The following is a 12453-nucleotide window of genomic DNA, read 5'->3' as shown; positions in this document are numbered from 1 at the left end:
ACCCTTAAAATAAAATAAAATAAAATGTCTCTTTTCCAAGAGTAGAATAGTGTTTGAGTTTTTCTTAGTTTCTTTCAAACCGAGAAAACGTTGGTTGATTAAGAGATGTCCTCTTTGATCCAAGTGGTCTCACGGGTTGGCTCGCCACTCTCCCTCGTCAGGAAGAGAATCTCGCTCCAAAATCCAAGGTGTCCAAAAAACCCAGCCTGCATAACACAACAGGCTTAAATAAATATATTCACTTTTTTCATTTTAACTGTACAGTTTGTATTTTCTCAATGTAATCAATATCAATGTAAAATGAACTTTTCCCACTGTTAACTTATTTCAAGATAACCTCTGGTTTACAGTGTTAGCATATGCAATGTTAACTTCACTGTTTCTCTTTTATAATGAAAAATAAATTATTAAATCACTGATAAACAAACAGAAATCACATGTAAATGATTTTAAACCACTCACAGTTCAATAGTACACTCACGCTGGCTTAAGGTAAGTAGGCCGTAAGGTGAACCTCGAAAACTCCTTCAGAACACCAGGCTTGTTCCGCGCTCTCCGAACCAAACACGCTTCAGCTCATAAAAAGATTTGAGTTATGTTGAGGTTTAAAAAAAAGTTTCGCCGCTCAGAACACAGTACTTTTTTAGTTCACAACGTTTAAAGGAATAACTAGTGCCTGGCAAGGCGTATGTACATATTCGGCAGGCGTAATAACAGTTTGGCTCGCGAGAGGTGCCACAGTTGAGACGTCATCAGAATGGACGAATCGGATAGCTGGTATGTCAGCTGAGCTGGTAAACAGAAACAGCACCGCAGTAGCAGCGCGATCATCCAGCAGTACCGAAGAAGACGAAATTTCGACCAAAAGATTTGTTACATGCACATATCTTCTGTTAAGCATGAGGAAACACAGAATTTCACCAGCACAAGGTGGAATGGAAGGAATCAGAAGGAACAAATAAAGAAGCACTTGCTGAGTTCTTATACGATGCGTGGCCGCATGCTGATCTTACAGCAGTGGGAAGAAACCTCAGCTTGTACATAGCACATCAACACCAATGTCACCGTGACTGTACTGGAAGGTGTGCAGTCTGTTCATGCTGTGGAAGACCTGCAGTGTGACCACGAAGAATGTGACACAAGGGTGTTTTTGCATGCACAACATGCTGCACAGGAACATAAGACTGTCATTATTAAGAGCCCTGACACTGATGTAGCAGTCATTGCTGTGAGTCTGCAGAAAGATTTGCCATGCAGCTTGTACTTTTTCACAGGGAAGGGCAACAGAACACGCATAATGGACATTACCAAGGTGTCATCAGGTCTCGGAGCCAGTGTGTGTTCAGCCTTGATTGGGATCCATACATTCACTGGGTGTGACACCACAAGGCAAAAAGAAGACATTTGCTGTGGCATGCGAGAAAGATGTCTACCTGAAGGCTTTCAGAAATCTGGGGACTGAATTTAACTTGGACCACTCTACATTTGCATTACTTTGCAAATATGTATGCCATTTGTACGATCAGCCAACCGCAGAAAACATCAATGAGGCTAGGTACAAAGCTTTCTGTATGGCATCATCAGCCTTGCCAGAATTATCTATCCCCCCAACAAGTGATGCCCTCCACCAGCACTGCAAAAGGGCAAATTACCAGGCTAAAATAATAAGGTCATGTGTAAAGCAAAAGATTGGACTCATTTGAATCGGTGGTGGAGAGGAGGACACTGAACAAACTGTTATCCATCATGGATAACCCCACCCATCCTCTCCACCAGCTGCTGGTTGGACAGCGGAGCTCCTTTTCCAACAGGCTCATCCAGCTCCACTGTCACAAGGACCGTTTCAGGAAATCCTTCCTACCAGCAGCCATCACCATCTATAACACCTCCCCTCTGGCTGGAAGAGAACTTCAACCTCAATACGCTTGAAGTCTCTCCTAAAAAACAATAACAAAAAACAAAAAATACTGTAGATTTGTACATAGCAAATGTTTATTCACTATTTTTATGTATTTTATATTATTTTATTTTATATTTATTTTATTCTATTCTATTTGCTTGTTTTTTACTACTTTAATTGTTTTCATATACGCTGCTGCAACAAAACAATTTCCCAAATTGGGATTAATAAAGTATTAATAAAGTAGACTTGTGCAGGTGTTCCAGCTGTTCAAACACCACAAAGGAAACAGAGGATAAATAAGATGACAGCTGCCCTGACACTGACAGTGTCATGCCATGGACTTGAGTTTTATTTTAGGTTAAGTTTTGATGTTCGTATCATGTCCAGGCTTTGCTTTTCAGTTTTGTCATTGTTTTTCCCCCTCACTCAGGTCATTAGTTCACTCACTTCACCTGTGTTTTTTCCCTCAGCTGCACTCACTCCCCAATCACCCTCACTCCCTATTTAGTTTCCTGCCTCACCTTTCAGTTTTGCCGGATCTTTGTTGATGTCAGTGTTACTGTTACTGTTAGTTTCCACGTCATGTTTCCACGCCACGTTTCCATCAAAGTTAAGTATTTATTATCTATGCCATGTTAAGTGTTTTGTTTTGTTTTTCCAAGTATTTATTTAAGTCAAGTATTTTGAATCCGGCTTTGCCGCGCCTTTTGTTTTGTACTTTGTTTTTTTGTTAATAAATCACCCTTTTCTTCGTAAGTCCGCATCCGTGTCCTCCCCTTCTACACACCACACGTGACAGAAAGATCCGGCCTGAAATGGACGCGGCGGACTACACAACCTTCTGGGAGCTGGCTGGGGACTTCTGTTGCCTCTCATCGAGCTGCACCTCCTGGGAGAAACTGAACTCTGCCAATGAACTAATTGACTTTTTTGTACGAAAGCAGGTTCTCAGGCACATGTCAGGAGTGACGCACATCTGGGCAGAGGTGAGGGGTGTACAGCGCGCTGCTATGCTGGATATCTTTGGCATGGAGCCACAGAAGGTAGCCGCGCTGTACACACCCTCCCTCACCACTCCAGCATCCCAGGCCCCAGCCCCAGCGGTCCCAGAGCTGGCCCCGGCCCCAGCGGTCCCAGAGCTGGCCCCGGCCCCAGCCGTCCCAGAGCTGGCCCCGGCCCCAGCCGTCCCAGAGCTGGCCCCGGCCCCAGCCGTCCCAGAGCTGGCCCCGGCCCCAGCCGTCCCAGAGCTGGCCCCGGCCCCAGCCGTCCCAGAGCTGGCCCCGGCCCCAGCCGTCCCAGAGCTGGCCCCGGCCCCAGCCGTCCCCGAGGCTTTAGAGCCTGACCACGACCACGAGGCTTTAGAGCCTGACCACGACCAAGAGGCCACAGGGCCTGACCACGAGGCTTTAGAGCCTGACCACGAGGCTTTAGAGCCTGACCACGAGGCTTTAGAGCCTGACCACGACCAAGAGGCCTTAGGGCCTGACCATGACCACGAGGCCATAAGGCCTGACCACGAGGCCACAGGGCCTGACCACGAGGCTTTAGAGCCTGACCACGAGGCTTTAGAGCCTGACCACGACCAAGAGGCCTTAGGGCCTGACCATGACCAAGAGGCCATAAGGCCTGACCAAGAGGCCATAAGGCCTGACCACGAGGCTTTAGAGCCTGACCACGAGGCTTTAGAGCCTGACCACGAGGCTTTAGAGCCTGACCAAGAGGCCACAGGGCCTGACCACGACCAAGAGGCCACAGGGCCTGACCAAGAGGCCACAGGGCCTGACCACGAGGCTTTAGGGCCTGACCACGAGGCTTTAGGGCCTGACCACGAGGCTTTAGGGCCTGACCACGAGGCTTTAGGGCCTGTCCACGAGGCCACAGGGCCTGACCAAGAGGCCACAGGGCCTAACCATAAGGCGGCAGAGCCCGACATGGACTCACTAGTTCGAGCCCCTCCCTCCCACCCCCAGACTTTGGGGATGTCTGGGATCCATCCCTTAAAGGGGGGGCTCCCCCCCCGTCGGAGGTCCGTCCGACCGGGGGACGGTCTTCGCCTCCTGCTGCCACGCCACGGGATGTCTGGCCGCCCGCCAGACCACCGCCTCCTGCTGCCACGCCACGGGATGTCTGGCCGCCCGCCAGACCACCGCCTCCTGCTGCCACGCCACGGGATGTCTGGCCGCCCGCCAGACCACCGCCTCCTGCTGCCACGCCACGGGATGTCTGGCCGCCCGCCAGACCACCGCTTCCTGCTGCCACGCCACGGGATGTCTGGCCGCCCGCCAGACCACCGCTTCCTGCTGCCACGCCACGGGATGTCTGGCCGCCCGCCAGACCACCGCTTCCTGCTGCCACGCCACGGGATGTCTGGCCGCCCGCCAGACCACCGCTTCCTGCTGCCACGCCACGGGATGTCTGGCCGCCCGCCAGACCACCGCTTCCTGCTGCCACGCCACGGGGGGTCCGGGCGTCCGCCGGATCACCGCCTGCTGCCACGCCGACGGAAGTCTGGGCGTCCGCCAGACCACCGCCGTCTCCTGCTACGCCGTCTACGGTCTGGGCGTCCGCCAGACCACCGCCTGTTCCGGCTACGCCGTCTGCGGTCTGGGCGTCCGCCAGACCACCGCCGTCTCCTGCTACGCCGTCTACGGTCTGGGCGTCCGCCAGACCACCGCCTGTTCCGGCTACGCCGTCTGCGGTCTGGGCGTCCGCCAGACCACCGCCTGTTCCGGCTACGCCGTCTGCGGTCTGGGCGTCCGCCAGACCACCGCCTGTTCCGGCTACGCCGTCTGCGGTCTGGGCGTCCGCCAGACCACCGCCTGTTCCGGCTACGCCGTCTGCGGTCTGGGCGTCCGCCAGACCACCGCCTGTTCCGGCTACGCCGTCTGCGGTCTGGGCGTCCGCCAGACCACCGCCTGTTCCGGCTACGCCGTCTGCGGTCTGGGCGTCCGCCAGACCACTGCCTCCTGCTGCCCGAAGCCGGTACCACGCCCGGTTATGGTTCCCCGTATGACCGGCTTCGAGCCCCTCCCTCCCACCCTCAGACTTTTTAGGGGCGTCTGGGATCCGCCCCTTGAGGGGGGGGCTCTGTCATGCCATGGACTTGAGTTTTATTTTAGGTTAAGTTTTGATGTTCGTATCATGTCCAGGCTTTGCTTTTCAGTTTTGTCATTGTTTTTCCCCCTCACTCAGGTCATTAGTTCACTCACTTCACCTGTGTTTTTTCCCTCAGCTGCACTCACTCCCCAATCACCCTCACTCCCTATTTAGTTTCCTGCCTCACCTTTCAGTTTTGCCGGATCTTTGTTGATGTCAGTGTTACTGTTACTGTTGCTGTTAGTTTCCACGTCATGTTTCCACGCCACGTTTCCATCAAAGTTAAGTATTTATTATCTATGCCATGTTAAGTGTTTTGTTTTGTTTTTCCAAGTATTTATTTAAGTCAAGTATTTTGAATCCGGCTTTGCCGCGCCTTTTGTTTTGTACTTTGTTTTTTTGTTAATAAATCACCCTTTTCTTCGTAAGTCCGCATCCGTGTCCTCCCCTTCTACACCACACTTGACAGACAGTGAGGAATAGTGTATGTGTGTGCGCGTTTTTTTTTTTGTTTTGTTTTTTTTTACCTTTATTCTATTCCATTTGTATCATTCCTTTTATTATGGTTATGTATATAAGTTTATGCCGGTTGATGTGTATGCCCTACTTGTTTTGATTTTGTTATGTGTTGTATAGTTATTAGTGAATAAATCAGTAAATGAATACCTGAATGGTAAATGGCTAGATTGGCTCTATTCAGAAATACATGAATGAGCATTATCGTTGATAATTATTATTTCATGTTCACTTTAAAATTATATTTTGCGAGATTCCTTTCTGTAGGTTAGTTTTGACAGCACCAGGCAGGTTGTCATTTTTCCAGTTTGTTTGTTGTCGTAAATCGGCAACGTGATTGGTCCAGCGCGGTCACGTGGTGTCTTGTGACGTCAAAATCGTCATTCAGCCCTGCGGAAAATATCTTCAGAAAACGTCTCGGTTTAAAAAAAGTACTGGATTCTGTGACGCGAAACTTTTTTTATATGTGCAAAATAAGTTGGTCATTTTTATCAGCTAACGGGCATGTAGTTCGGAGAGCACGGAGCGATCCTAAACGAAAACGGGGTTCACCTTACGGCCTAAAGTGAAATAATTGTAATATGAACTTGTTCAACCTTTAACTTGTGCCTGAATGGAACAGCACAGTAATATACACACAAAAATAAATCAAGCAGTCTCTGCTCACACAAAGTAAATACCAGACACATATACTCTTTTCCCACACGTACTTTTCTCTTCTATCAAGGAAAATAAACACCACACAGTGAGGATGAGGCTCCAGCTCGGCGGCCAGCACGCGCCGCGAGCTAATGCTAACACGTGGAGCTAACTACTTTTCACAGCACTCACCGGGCAAAGAAAGGAATAAACAAAAGGTGGGGTTCCCAGGGTCGCTTGTGGTGGTTACCGGACGCTCAGGTGCCAGCTCCAACAGCTCCTCTTGCTCGATATCCAGTGTTTTTTCCGAACTTTTTATCATTCAATCCAGACATACGTGTCTCTGCTCTCTTCATGCCACGCGCTCTGCATGCGTGTCTCTGTGCATCCCACTAACTTGCGCCGAGGAGGCGGGTATGAGCTGGCTTTCTCCTATCCGGCTGCTCCAGAATGAGCAAATGAAATCGCTTCCTCCTCACAGAGCCACTACTTGACTGGAAGCTGACCTCTGGGATAACCCAAATGAATAAATTAAATACAGAATAAAATAAAGATTGTGCTTTAGAATTGCATTAAAATAATACTCCATGAAATAAAAATAATGTTTTCTAAATGTTTTTACATTTTTTCTCTCCACAGGTTACTTATGGAACAACAGGTTTTTCCAACAGCTTACACAAGCCCTTGAGACGTGGGACTCACTGCAGTCCTCATCCATATCAGCTGATGTCAGTACAGACAAAATGGCACCGCTAAACTGCAGGAATAGCAATTTTGGTATGCAGTGACACTTGCAAGGTCAAGAACAGCAACCATAAAGTTAAGGTGAGACTAATTAGTGCCTTGTTATAGCTCTGACTTGTAGTTTTATTCACTTATGTGAGATTTTTGTAAAACATGTTAGAAGAACTATGAGGAGTCCGAAGAACCTAATTTGTTTCAAAGATTGTGTGTATAAATATGTTTATTTGTTTACAACATGATTCTCCCACCCCCTTTGCTTTGTGACCCACAGCTTTACAGCTTGTTGGGGGGTTTTAGAATCCCAATTCTGATTAAAAAAAAGCAGTTGTTAGGATGTAATATATATCAGATAAGCTCTTTCTCTAGCAAAGTTAGCATCAAGGTGCTCAGATCAGCAAAAGCAAGGTTACATTTAGACTATGACCACTCTGGGGAATCAGGCCCCATCCACACGTAGCCGGGTATCTGCTAAAACGAATATATTTTTCTACGTTTGGACCTGTCATCCACATGAAAACGCATCGTAAACTAATGTTTTTAAAAACTCCGGGTAAAGTGAAGATTTTTGAAAACTCCGTTTATGCAGCTGCGTGCAGACAGAGATAACCGGAGTTTTGCGTTTTCGAACGTCACAATATGCGCCAAAACAACCACAAATCTGCTTTAAAGTCTAAAGTGCGACCTTTGTTTACTGAAGAAGCATGAATGTCTTGAGAACTGTGGTGGTTATTATTGTGCAGGCGCTGTTTACTGCCTTGATTTTACACGCCCAAGTCGTACTCCCAGAGGAATGGCGTGACAATTCCGCATGTCCCGGTCCTCACTCCTGTCGCTGTCGGAATTATTACGTCCTCATATCGAGGGGCAGTCCACTGTCATGCGATCATCTGTCAGTGTGCTCAAAAAAGTTGCGTGCACACTTTATTATTTAGCTGACGAGGGCAGATTGCGCAAAACAGCAAATGCATTTGGGTTGTCAAGACAGGTGAAAACGCAGATGTTCGGTTATGTGTGGAAGGTGTTTTTTTCGAAAACGAGGTAATGTGGATACAAATTATTTTATAAACGGAGGGGGGGAAATACTCGGTTTTAAAAATACCCGGCTACGTGTGTACATAGCCTCAAAGTGACAACTTCCTGCACTATAATAATGTACAGTACACCAGCTGCCAGTTTCCTCTAGGATCAGTTTTAAAATTTTGGTTTTAACTTTCAGAGCATTGCATGGTCAGGTTCCACCTTACTTCAGTGATCTGATCCAGTCTTATACCCCAGCTCGGATCTGAGGTCTGTGGATCAGAATCTACTGATGATGCCACGCACTCGTTTCCGGACAAGAGGACACCAATCCTTGCAGGCTGTTGCGCCCAGGCTTTGGAACGATTTTCCGCTCTCTCTGCGTTCGATGGAGTCTGTAGACGCCTTCAAAAAGCAACTTAAGACCTATTTATTTGTTCAGGTTTTTGCTTAATTGTTTTGGGGCTGCTTTGATTGCCACTGACTTGCCTTGGCTTTTTAAACTTATACTTGTATGCACTTCCTAAATGTGTGTTTCTGTTTTAACTGTAAAGCGCTTTCACATGAAAAGTGGGATTTTCGTCAGTATGCGGCACTGTAGATTGTCGTGAAAGTTCAGGTTTACGGCTGTTCACGGCAATTTGCAGGCAATGCAGAAAACTGCCGTGAATTGCCGGAAATTGACGTGGGCCTGGCTTGGCAGTCATCCCCCTATAACCCCCCTGCTAGGGGAGGCTATACAAATGCAAAGCAGGGTTGCAGGGGGAGTTTTATCCCAGGTGAGATTTTTCTAAAAGGTAAAATCTCTGGTACAAATAGATCAGGCTAAGTATAGCCTAATTATAGACTCTTACATTTTAGCTTGAATTGATTTATTTAATGAAAGTATGCTAGATTAACTACTGTGTATGTCATTAGCAATGGCAAATGTCATGTAAAACAGATACACAAAATCAGAATCAGAATTAGCTTTATTGGCCAGGTTGGCGTAAACAAACAAGGAATTTGACTCTGGTTAATCTTTGCTCTCAAAGTACAACACTCAACAATAACATAAAAAAGAATAAAAAATACAGAACAGTAAAAATATAATTAAGGCTACACATAAGAATAAGACGCTATGGGTGGGAATGCAATTGCCTGGAGGGGGAGTACAGCTAGGAATGTCTGCTTTCTTTGTTTATGTGCTAGTCGTGCAAGTAGGCGTGACTATGACCTCTCACGTGATTCGACGAGGAGTAGAAGGCTCATCGGGCTCCTCCAATCACATGCGAGGTTATTGTTATATGGAAGGACTCACAAGACAAGCTCGCCCTGGCTCGCGTCTATGATATAAAAAAGGTGTGCCTGTGAAACTCTTGTTTGCACAGGTCACGCTGGAGAGAACAGGGAGATGATGATATACAAAACATCTTGAAGGAAGAGGGAATGCAGGGCAATAGAATTGAAGGTCTTATGATGTACCTAAATAATGCAGAATTGATGAGCAGAATATAGGCTGTGTCACATTTCTTTCTTTATTTCTTTATTTTATTTTCTATTTTCATTTTATTTTTTCTTGCCATGCCATGACTTGACCTGATCACATCACACACTCCTGTGCAGTAGGTGGCGATATACAAGTCTAAATTGTGAACCGCCATTAACTAAAAGAAGAAGAAGAAGAACTCTTGTTTGTTGAAAGATGGAAGTCCCAAGACTGAAGGAAACACCTCGGCGCTTCTGTGAACATTGCAACAATGAACTCTCTCATTCACAGTATTATGACCACAGAAGGCGCTATTTCAAAAATGGAGTTTGGGAGAGAAAATCCAAAAGGGCTAGGTCAGATAACGTACAGAGTCTGCTGATATCCAGTCATGACCCAACAGGCGGGAGTTGTGTACAACCTGGAGTTGGAGAGATTGATGAACGTGAAATGCAGTCCGAGGACCCAGAAATAGAAGTGGTGGAAGAACATGAAGAAATGCACCCAGTGACCGACGGTTCAGACAAAGGTGAGCACCACAATTGTTACTGTCTAGTTAAAATGTGGTTGCTTCTCACTGTTATGGCTATTGTAATAATAATTACTAATTAAATACGAAAATCGCATTATAATGCATAACTGTATGTTCTGCATGGGTTGTTTTCCAGACGAAACAGCAGATGACCAAAGCATTCATCTTTTCCTGGACTCCAGTGATTCAGGCTACGGCTACACGAAAATGTTTTTCACTGTAAACGATACTTTTTCTTATCGTTTGGCTGTCGCGGCCACACGGAGCCGGCGTTCCCACTACCCCAAAACGATAGTTTTTGAGAACGGGTTCCAGAGTGGGAAGATTTGAGAACGGCGTTGTTTCGTTTCCATTGTTACAGCGAAAACGGATTCGTTTACATGGCTAACGCAGTGACGTATACACATACGTCAGTGACCAGAACAAAAAGCGGCTTCCATTCAAAATCCGGAAGAAGAAGACAACACAACAAGGACAGACAGCGATCATCATGGACCCCACAACATTGATAGCAGCACTGCTGCAGACACTGCTAACTACAGCGGCGTTGTTGAAGTAACAACGTGAGCTTTGCGCTGGTAGAAGTAGGGGCGTACACGCATGCGCATTGCTTCTTCTATTGTTCTGGTGTAACCGGTGGGGGTGGCTTACAGCGCACCTAGAGGTGTTTCGTGTGTACTGCATCGTTTTCATCGTTTTGATCGTTTCCATGAGGACACAGAAGCTTCCCCGTGTGGTCGCAATAATTTTCGTACTCGTTTTCGTGTAGCCGTAGCCTCAGAGTCAGTGCAAGATGACGAAGACATCTCCTGTTTTTTGGTAAGCATGACATTACCTTTGAATATAGCTTACAAGTATAAAGTTCCATACATGTTCATCCAGAACTCAAACGGGAAAACCAAACATGTTTCATCTCCAGTTCCTGTGGTTTTGCTGCCTTGTCTACACTAGTTGGGATGTGTGCTACAATGGCTGGACGGCGTCTCGCATTTAGCTCTCCCGCCTCAACTTCTCTGGTTGAACGCGACCAACTTCCAGCCGGTCCGCAGACCGACCACAAGAAACTGTTGGTTGCCATCAGCGGACTGTCTGTTGACAGTTGAGTCTGGTTGCTACTGGCATGAACGAGCAGTTCAGTGCCGTTAACTCCAGGTTGCTGTCCATTGAGGATCGGTTGGTTGCTCTGGAGTCTAAAAACTGTGCGGGAGAGGCTAACTCCAAGAAAAGAAGACGGGTGCACAATCCTAAGATTGCGGTAAGAATATGTTTGATGACTCTGCTAGCTAAGCTAAACGTACTATAAAACCACGCCTTTGTTGGTAGCCCAAGCTAAAAGTAGCCTAGTAGCCTTGCAAAAAAACAACAGAAGCTTCTTTAAAGTGTATTTTTTGTCTTGTAATTTACAGGAAGCCGTACGCCGACTTCACAACTCGGAGACCAATCCTAGGCGCTACGATCCGGAGCAAGGGTAAGATTTAAATAGTATGCTTTCATTCTTCTGTATAAGGAAATGGACACGTTAATAGATACCGATCTTAACTGTATAATTTGTTTTCGCAGACTAAACTCTCCTCACAACGAGGCCGTCACCTCTTTTTTGCTAGGAGCTATGTCCGGAAGTCCAGATTTACACGATGCTGATAATGACGAAATTGTGTGTAAGTAACTTCTTTTTTTTTTTTTTTTTTTTTTTTACTGGTTCTCCTTCATTGCTTGATGTTACTGTGACTTACGTTTGATTTTTATTCATTCCATTCTCATTTAATTGTTTACAGCGGCCTGTAAGACGTACTATGAAAGCATACGCCGGAGTTTCCGATATAACCAGCCAGGACTTGCAGGGCAGGCAGAAGCTGCGAAGATTTCAGCTCGGAGTAGGTCGAGAAGAAAGAGGGTAAGACTTTTTTGTTGACTATTTGTCAGATGCATTGATAGATGTGTTGTGTCCATACGCTGTGCATAGCACAGTGCTGATTGCCTTTATTGATTTGTTTTTTACAGCTGTTGGAAGCGAGACAGAGTGTGCTAGCAGCGGACGAGGTGGAACTCTGGAAGTCCGCTACAGTAGACCTGATGTCCGACGAGGAAGACGGCACTGTTGGCGGGGTGTCTGGATGGATAGTTCGTTCTCCCTCCTTCCGTAGCCAGGACCTCTCCGAACTCTGTCGCGATTGGAGTTTTGGATTGGATTGCAGTCGCGATTGGAGGGGACTCCGAAGTACAGAGCGACCCACCATAGGCGTCTGCAACACGGCCAGCCCTCACACAGAACGCCGCCAGTCACCTTCTGCTCCGAGGCTGCAGAGCGGCAGTTCACGCAGTTGTAGCCAGGATTTTGGGCTCTTTGTCAGCTACCCATACATGTTGTGTGTGTGTGTGTTTTTAAAAAAATAATAAAGCTCTTTCTTTGCATCTGGTAAATGTTCCTTGCCTCAATAAATTCAATCATGTCCTTGATGGTAATACTAGTGTAGTAGCCTACATAAGAGAACAATGAAATACAGCATAATAGCATAGCATATAAATTAAATAATAAAT

Source organism: Odontesthes bonariensis, chromosome 6 (genome assembly GCF_027942865.1).
Source record: "Odontesthes bonariensis isolate fOdoBon6 chromosome 6, fOdoBon6.hap1, whole genome shotgun sequence".
In the NCBI taxonomy this organism is placed as follows: Eukaryota; Metazoa; Chordata; class Actinopteri; order Atheriniformes; family Atherinopsidae; genus Odontesthes; species Odontesthes bonariensis.
This window is presented reverse-complemented; position numbering follows the sequence as displayed.